Genomic DNA, 9,619 nt, shown 5'->3' on the forward strand with positions numbered 1-9,619 from the left:
GAGTACTCTTGGGATAGGGATATATGTGGAAAAAAAATAGAAAAAGTAATTTACATGAGCCTTCTTAAAAAAGTGACCTGCCGCCCGAACAGGGACTCGAACCCTGGACCGTTAGGTTAAAAGCCTAACGCTCTACCGACTGAGCTATGCGGGCTCGGTGACCTTTTGATTACAAATTTTGCGGTTTCGAGTACTCTTGGGATAGGGATATATGTGGAAAAAAAATAGAAAAAGTAATTTACATGAGCCTTCTTAAAAAAGTGACCTGCCGCCCGAACAGGGACTCGAACCCTGGACCGTTAGGTTAAAAGCCTAACGCTCTACCGACTGAGCTATCCGGGCTCGGTGACCTTTTGATTACAAATTTTGCGGTTTCGAGTACTCTTGGGATAGGGATATATGTGGAAAAAAAATAGAAAAAGTAATTTACATGAGCCTTCTTTAAAAAGTGACCTGCCGCCCGAACAGGGACTCGAACCCTGGACCGTTAGGTTAAAAGCCTAACGCACTACCGACTGAGCTATCCGGGCTCGTTAACCTTTTGATTACAAATTTTGCGCTTTCGAGTACTCTTGGGATAGGGACCCAAGCAGCAAAAGATCGTTGGCCAACCATTGCCCCACGGAACGAGCGAGATTGGGGCGAGATCGGAGGCGATCTCGCCCCGACATTGGTCATGTCCCCCGGCGGTTCGCTGCGCGATGGCCGCCCCGACTTGTTTTCGACGAATTTGCCGATCCTTTGGCGACTTGTTAGTATCACGGGCGACGTTATACCAAGCATTTCGCGACCTGTTTTAACAATCGGCGACCCAATACCAATCATTTCCCGATGTGTTTTAACAATCGGCGACCCAATACCAATCATTTCCCCATGTGTTTTAACAATCGGCGACCCAATACCAATCATTTCCCCATGTGTTTTAACAATCGGCGACCCAATACCAATCATTTCCCCATGTGTTTTAACAATCGGCGACCCAATACCAATCATTTCCCCATGTATTTTAGCAATGGGCAACCAAATGCCAATCAATAGGCAATTTATTTCTGAACACTTGCTGGTGTCAAATTGAAATATTAGTTTAATGGTTATTCAATTTTCTCAAACTCTAGAAACTAGTGTCATAATATTTAAAATTATCATACTTTCAAAATTTTGTATAGTTTACTTTTCTTTTTTACCTATTAATAATAGTGTTTGTTATTTATTTTGATAAATTTAAAATTCCATAAAATACTTGCTTTTGATAAAAATTCATGGAAAATGTCATTCTAATAATTCTTCCAACTTTTTTTAACTATTATTATAGCATAGATTTTACCACAACCTTACCCTATAAAATGTTTAAATGACATTTTTTTACTGCTCTTTAAAAAAATAAACAAATGTTAAAATTATCTGAAATAATTTTAAATTTGATCCCCTGAACATCTATCTACATATAAGATTTATTTCCTTCATTGATATTTTCTGTTTATTTTCATTGTTTAATGCATGGGAAGAAATGTTAACATAATCATAATTTCAATTACATAATTAATCAGAATGATTTTAACTGATATTAGAAATTTAAAAGTAGGTGTATTACATATATTGCCTATATCATCTGTTTTTAAAAGCTATTTTAAATTCGAAATAGAAAAATATATAATTCTTATTAAAAAAATATTTTTTTTTACTATACACACTTTTATATTGCTTAATGTGAGTAATCAACAAATAATTCCTAAAGAATAATGAATAAAACACAAATTCCTATTTTAACACCCTAAAATTTAATGCATTGATTAAAAATAGTTTAAAACCCTAAATTATATAATTCCTATTATATGTTTCTTCAATAGAAAATATTTTACAAGCACAAATTATTAAGTTACTTCAAATTTCTAATATTTTCATAATTTATGTTTAGTGAGGTTTAGATTCTTAGCAAAATAACCAAACTTGATCTATGTTAAACCCCGAATATTTCACAAATATGTTTCATAAAAATTCCATATACAAAAATGTAATGCTTCTTTTAATTTTACTGATTCTATTTACTATTTATTTTACAAAATTACTTCATGAAGAAATTTTATACCTCATTATAAATTTTAGTATTAGCTAATGTCCAATAGATAACATTTTACAAGCACAAAATAATAATTTACTTCAAATTTCTAATATTTTTTTTATTATCTATGATTAGTTTGGTTTTATGGCACAAGAATTAAGTTTGATCTTTGATTAACACTGAATATTTCTCAAAAATTCCATACACAAAAATGCAGCACTTCTTTCAATTCTACAAAATTCCTTATATTTACTATTAACATGCAAAGTTACTTCAAGTTGTAGAAATTTTACACATTATAAATGTTAGTGTCAGTTGATGTCCAACATACAACATTTTACAAGCACAAATTAATAATTTACTTCAAATTTCTAATATTTTCTTGATCTATATTTAGTTGTTTGGTTTTGTAGCACAAGAACCAAATTTAATTAATGATTAACACTGAATATTTCACGAAAATTCCATACCCAAACATGGAACACTTCTTCCCATTATAGGAAATTTTATTTACTATTAATTTACAGAGTTACTTCATATTGCATTAATTTTAAACCTCATTATAAATGTTAAGTGTTAGCTAATATTCAATAAACAACAATTTACAAGCACAAACTTACTTCTTATTTAATAACTTACTTCAAATTTCTAATATTTTCATAATTTATGTTTAGTGAGGTTTAGATTTGTGGCAAAATAACCAAATTTGATCTATGATTAACTCTGAATATTTGAAAAATATGTTTCACAAAAATTCCATGCACAAAAATACAACACTTATACGAAATCTTATTTATTATTAACTTACAAAGTTACTTTATAGTGTAGAAATTTTATACCTCATTACAAATGTTAGTGTTAGCTAATGTCCAATTGATAACATTTTACAAGCACAAATTAACAATTTACTTCAAATTTCTAATTTTTTTAAATCTATTAGTTTGGTTTTGTTTCATGGCACAAGAACCAAATTTGATCTATGATTAACTCTGAATATTTCACAAAAACTCCATACCTAAAAATGTAAACACTACTTTCAATTATACAAAATTTCTTTAGATAAATATTTTTTTAATTATTATTTTCCCCTCTTTATTTTTAGGAGAAAAGAAAAACAATTATGCAAAACAATTTATTTACAAAGACCTTCATTAAATAATATTTTAGAAATACAAAGTAAAATAATAATTTACTTGAAATTTTTTACTGAATTTTCTGTAATGACTTATACACCCAAGCAAAATCCTGAAACTATGACTTATAATTTACAAGAATAAATAATATTGACACAAAGTCATTTATAAAAAATTTATTTAAACTTTATTTATTATGTAATACTTGAAGAGTTTGAAATTTCTAAAAATCCACACACATTTATATAAATATTATATATATGTATAACTGAATCTTCAGCTACATATAAAGAGAATTATACATTTATTTATACATTTCATTTTTCCTTTTTGATTACATTTGATGAACCTAGAAAACAGTTATAATAGTAATTGAGATTCCGCTTCATTTAAAAGTACAAATAAAACATTTGTTGACAATTGGAGATGAGTAATTAACAAGCGAAAGTATTATAGAACTTCATAAGCATAATATTTTTGTTCTGATACTGGACTGTGTAAGCAAACTTTATAATAATGTTTAGGATAATAAAGAAAAAAAAAAAAAACTCAAACTAATGGGAGTAAAATTTATGTTACTGTTTTATGAAATGTGAAATAATTTGAAATTATTCATATAAGAGTACTCAAAAGTGCCTGCATAATCTCAAATTTTAAAGAAAGTTTAAAATAAATACATTTTGCTAAACTTTTTTTAGCCTCATGTCAAAATAAAAATAATTACACAAATGTTATTTCAATACCAAAATATAAAAATGTTATTTAATATTTTATTAAACTTCTTTCATAGAAAAATTGTAAATGAAAAGGAAAATTAACTAAGCTAAATAGAATTAAAATCACTTGAATTGTCAGTCTGCAAAAATAATGAGGTTGCCATTAAAAAAAATTTATTCAAATTATATAGAAAAATAAAATTTGTACAAAACAAAATTTATGCCTTTCTAATTAAGGCAAATAAGTTTTCAGATAAAAAAATCAGAAATTAAAATCTACCTACTTGTCATTCAAGCCTATCACATTACAACATTTTGAAGTTTTACTACATTTTTCACGAAAAGACATTACATATTTTGGCACTTTAACACATACATCTGATAAATCCTTGATTGCTTCCACTGATCTGAGTAATTGCAACTGACCAGAGAGAAATTTTGTGATTTGGAATAACTTCAATTCTAAACAAGTTCTTAGGATATAAAGTGAATTGGGACATATAATTGTCTCGCATATAATTGTTTTAAATTTCCTTCTGATGTTCCAAGTTGGTAGAAACCATATTCCGTCACATTAATTGTAACTTCCAATATTTTGCTCTTTTTTGAAGTCAGGAATAGAAACTTGCACAGTAGTTTCCAAACAAATAGTGAGAATTTTTTTTTTGTTTATATTTATAGATCAATTTTAAAATGTATTTTATCTTTAATTGCATTTTCAGTTTTGAAACAAAGGTTGCACAAAATTTTTATTTTATTAAATGAGAGATGTATTTCATACTTTGCCAGGTTGTCATTTGGCATTCTATAGAATGCTTAGAAAATGTATAAAATACAAATTGTTTCATACATTACTGGCTTGTTTTAGGCATTATATACAATGCTTGGGCATTCTATAGAATACTGGATTTCATATTTTGCTGGTAATACATATAAAGAATTATACATATAGTTTTTCTTCAAGTTCACTCTTCTTTTTGCAGATTTGATGAACCTAAAAAACATATTCCTTAATTAGAATAATGATTGAGCTTTCATTTCTTTTAAAAGTACAAATAAAATATTTGTTGACAATTGGAGATATGTAATTAAGGAGTAAAAGTCTTATAGAACTTCATAAGCTTAATAATGTTTTCAATCTGATAATGAACTATATAGGCAAATATTATAATAATGTTTAGGACAATAGAGAAAAATAATATAAACTAATGGGTGTAAAATTTATGTTACTATTTTATGAAAGGTGAAATAATTATAAACTATTCACATAAGAGTATTCAAATATAACTACATAATTGCAAGTTTTAAAGATTTTTTTTTTTTTTTTGAAATTTACAATAAATATATTCTGCTAATCTATTTTTTTAGCCTTATGTCGAAATAAAAATAATAACACAAATGTTATTGCAAAACCAAAACATAAGAACGCAATTTAATATTTTTTAAAAACATTTTTCATTAGAAATTGTTGTTAACAAAAGGAAAGGCATTGTAAATGAAATGGAAAAATATCTGCAATAATTTAAGAACACACACACAAAAAAAGATAAGAAATAAAATCACTTGAAAAGAATACAAACAAGAAAAGAAATGATAATGGTCGCTTACGCCTAACGCTAATAATATCACGTGCAACTCCATGTTTCAGGTAAGCAACGAGTTAGAACGGCTTCAACAAAAATAACCTTTTTTATTCACTATTTAGAATAAATAATATATTATTTACAAATATATAATAATAAAAACTTTACACTTACCAAGTTTCTTGAAATGACAGTATGCGTTGCTGGTTGAATTTCAAAATCCAATACACGCCAGGTGATTCATGGGAAATTTCTAAAATATGTTCGCATAGCGCCGCCTAGGAAAAGCAACTTTCCCGACATCGAGGCGACTATGGGCCGATTGCTTTGAGCCGGTCTTTTTCACTAAGTCGCCGTAGGAGTTCGCCCCGATGAAAAAGCGATCTTCAGAGGCGACAGAAAAAAATATGGTCAGAATCCGATGTCGCGCCAATGCAAAGGTGACATTGGCAAAATATGGGCGGCGTATATCAGATGGATGCGATGCTTGGCCAATCGTTTAGCGACTTCTCTTTGCTGCTTGGGGATATATGTGGAAAAAAAATAGAAAAAGTAATTTACATGAGCCTTCTTTAAAAAGTGACCTGCCGCCCGAACAGGGACTCGAACCCTGGACCGTTAGGTTAAAAGCCTAACGCTCTACCGACTGAGCTATCCGGGCTCGGTGACCTTTTGATTACAAATTTTGCGGTTTCGAGTACTCTTGGGATAGGGATATATGTGGAAAAAAAATAGAAAATGTAATTTACATGAGCCTTCTTTAAAAAGTGACCTACCGCCCGAACAGGGACTCGAACCCTGGACCGTTAGGTTAAAAGCCTAACGCTCTACCGACTGAGCTATCCGGGCTCGGTGACCTTTTGATTACAAATTTTGCGGTTCCGAGTACTCTTGGGATAGGGATATATGTGGAAAAAAAAATAGAAAATGTAATTTACATGAGCCTTCTTTAAAAAGTGACCTGCCGCCCGAACAGGGACTCGAACCCTGGACCGTTAGGTTAAAAGCCTAACGCTCTACCGACTGAGCTATCCGGGCTCCGTAACCTTTTGATTACAAATTTTGCGGTTTCTAGTACTCGGGATAGGGATATATGTGGAAAAAAATAGAAAATGTAATTTACATGAGCCTTCTTAAAAAAGTGTCCAGCCGCCCGAACAGGGACTCGAACCCTGGACCGTTAGGTTAAAAGCCTAACGCTATACCGACTGAGCTATCCGGGCTCGGTGACCGCTTGATTACAAATTTTGCGGTTTCGAGTACTCTTGGGATAGGGATGTATGTGGGAAAAAAATAGAAAAAGTAATTTACATGAGCCTTCTTTAAAAAGTGACCTGCCGCCCGATTAGGGACTCGAACCCTGGACCGTTAGCTTAAAAGCCTAACGCTCTACCGACTGAGCTATCCGGTCTCGGAGAAAGTCTCATTACAAATTTTCCGGTTTCGAGTACTCTGGGGATGGGGATATAGGTGGGAAAAAAAAAATAGAAAAAGGAATTTACATGAACCTTCTTAAAAAAGGTGGCTTCGAGACGGTGTCATTGCAAATTTTGCGGTTTCTTGGAGTCTGTGGAATTTGGTATAGGTGGGAAAATTAGAAAAAGGAATCTAAATCAGCCTTCTTAAAGAAGTTACCCTCCGCCCGTACAGGGACTCGGACCCTGCACCGTTACATTAAAAGACTATGCTATAAAACTTTGATAGTCTATGTGGAAGGGTATATAGGTGTAAAAAAATAGAAAACTGAATTTATATGCAGCCTTCTTAAAAATGTTTCCTGTCGCCCGAACAGGAACTCGAACGCCGTACTGTTAAGTTAAAAGCCTCACGCTCTACTGACTGAGTTATCCGGGTTAGAAAACTATCTCATTACAAATTTTTGAGTTTCGCAGTCTCCTGGAAGGAGTACATATTAGGGAAAAAAAATAGAAAAAGGAATTAACATGAGCGCTCTTAAGAAAGTTACCGGCTGCAATAACAGGGACTCGAACTGTGTTCCGTTGGGTTAAAAGCCTAACGCACTTCCGATTGAGTTCTCCTTACAAATTATGCGGTTTCGCGGACTCTGGGGAGGAGGACATGAGAGGGAAAAAACAGAAAAAGGAATTTACATGAGCCTTTTTGAGAAAGTTACCTGCCGCCCGAACAGGGACTAGAACCCTGAGCCGTTAGTTTGAAAGGCAATCGCTCTACTGACTGAGCTATCCGGGATCGGAAACGCCTCATTGCAAATTTTGCGTTTTCGTTGACTTTGGGAAGGGTGACATGGGACTGAAAAAATATAAAAAGGAATTCATATGATTCTTCTTAAAATAATACGAACCGCCCTCACTTTAACTCGAAACCTGTACCGTTAGTTCAAAAGCCTAACGCTCTACCGACTGAGGTATTCGGACTCGCGTACCCTCTCATTATAAATTTTGCCGACTCTGGGGATGGGGACATAGAAGGTAGAAAAACAGAGTCCCATGAGTCTTCTTAGAAAAGTTCCGCCTGTCCTGGTACTCAAACGCTGGACTGTTAGGTTAAAAGTCTAACGCTTTACCAACTGAGCTTTCCGTGTTCTTTAGGCATCTAGTTACACATTGTGCGAACACTGGTTAGAAGGATGGGGGGGGGAGAAGAGGAAGAAGACAGAAAAAGAAATTCATATGCTGAATTTTCTTCAAAGTCAGGAGAATAATTAAACTAAAATGTTTTGAAACAAAGAGATAAAAATATGTCCTGGTTATATAATTTTCGTGGTAGAATTAAAGAATAGGGCTCCTGATTTCCGCCAATGCCTGTCAAATTGTGCCAAGTATTATATAGCTCTGGAAATATCAAAAATAAAGAATACATTTTGTTTCCCAGAACTCTTGGGTTATCGCCTTTACCAAAATTCCAGCTTTGTATTGGCATTTTATTCTTATTTAGACGAATTTTGCAAAATAATCAGAAAGTTTCAATTCCGAGATTGGCGTATGTGTAATAGTTAAACGCTGTTACATTGACTTTACAATATCTATTACAACAATTGAGGAACATCAGCTTTTTTTACGAAGAAGAATTCAAGATAAACTCAAAAGTTTATTGATGATTTTTTTTTTCATTTAAAAAGTTTATTAATAGTTCTTTTCATTAAAAAACTATCAAAGGAAATTTTGAAATATACTCTTATCAATCAAATTAGAAATAAATATTAAGTTAATAGTCAAAGAATCAAAAAGAAAGATTAACTGAATCCGGCCCGAAGACTTTTTCAAGGGTCACCCTCAGGCAAGGATTCAAACCAGGGATTTTTTTTTGTGAGGGGTCTGACTTTTCGTCCAACAAATTGACCCCTCGTGACCCGAAAATCCCAGAAAATTGAGGTTTTAGAGATAAATTAGTATCACAAGATTAAAACAAGTAAAAACACTAGCAAAAAACAAACCAAATAAGACCACAGCAAATCAAACCACAAGATACATGAAAAAAAGTAATATAAACACAAGGCAAATTACTTACAAAATGAAAGTACAAATCTGAAGAAAACTACTTGAGGTTAAAACGGGCTATTGTAGATGTATTTCGTTGAACTAAACTAAGATTTAATTTTTCCACGTTTACAGCTATATCCGCCTCCCACGTTTCGTCATAATGTATCGTCATCAAACTTGAAGCGCCATCTATTGAATTAAAACTCAAAGCTAACAAACCAGAGGAAGTCAGAAATTAAACAGACCCTCTCTTATCAAAACTTCTATATTGCAAAAGTTTTTGGGAAATTCGTTAATAGTTAAATTTTTAATGAGATTGTTTGTTGCTAAGATATAAGAGCTTTTATTATTGCAAATTTTTTTAATTCTGTTAAATTGTGAAAATATCAAATTTTTGAAAATTTTTTAGAGTTTAAATTAGAATGGTAGTTACTAAGTTTAATTATTTTAAAGTTAAATTCATCCCTTTTATCATAAATACCTATCAAAGTTTTTCCATTGTCAATTTCTATATTTAAATCTAAATAATTAGCTTTAAGTTGATTTTCGTTTGTTTGAGTTAAAACTAATTCTTTTGGGTAACAATTAATAATATCATTAGGATTATCCACATTTAACAAAATTAAGTCATCAATATATCTCCAGCCTATTATTAAGTTAAGTTTAA

The 9,619-nt window shown here is 31.6% G+C and overlaps 6 non-coding genes across 6 annotated transcripts; all 6 read right to left on the minus strand.

Annotated features, from left to right (window-relative positions):
- Window positions 1–81: 81 nt before the first annotated feature.
- On the minus strand, window positions 82–154 carry Trnak-uuu (transfer RNA lysine (anticodon UUU)). Its single transcript has one exon. It is a non-coding gene; the product is annotated as a tRNA-Lys (tRNA).
- Window positions 155–269: 115 nt separating this feature from the next.
- Window positions 270–342, minus strand: Trnak-uuu (transfer RNA lysine (anticodon UUU)). The gene has a single exon. It is a non-coding gene; the product is annotated as a tRNA-Lys (tRNA).
- Window positions 343–6,079: 5,737 nt separating this feature from the next.
- Window positions 6,080–6,152, minus strand: Trnak-uuu (transfer RNA lysine (anticodon UUU)). The gene has a single exon. It is a non-coding gene; the product is annotated as a tRNA-Lys (tRNA).
- Window positions 6,153–6,267: 115 nt separating this feature from the next.
- Window positions 6,268–6,340, minus strand: Trnak-uuu (transfer RNA lysine (anticodon UUU)). Its single transcript has one exon. It is a non-coding gene; the product is annotated as a tRNA-Lys (tRNA).
- Window positions 6,341–6,456: 116 nt separating this feature from the next.
- Trnak-uuu (transfer RNA lysine (anticodon UUU)) lies at window positions 6,457–6,529 on the minus strand. Its single transcript has one exon. It is a non-coding gene; the product is annotated as a tRNA-Lys (tRNA).
- A 112-nt stretch (window positions 6,530–6,641) lies between these two features.
- Trnak-uuu (transfer RNA lysine (anticodon UUU)) lies at window positions 6,642–6,714 on the minus strand. The gene has a single exon. It is a non-coding gene; the product is annotated as a tRNA-Lys (tRNA).
- Window positions 6,715–9,619: the final 2,905 nt, after the last annotated feature.

Source organism: Argiope bruennichi, chromosome 7, assembly GCF_947563725.1.
Source record: "Argiope bruennichi chromosome 7, qqArgBrue1.1, whole genome shotgun sequence".
In the NCBI taxonomy this organism is placed as follows: Eukaryota; Metazoa; Arthropoda; class Arachnida; order Araneae; family Araneidae; genus Argiope; species Argiope bruennichi.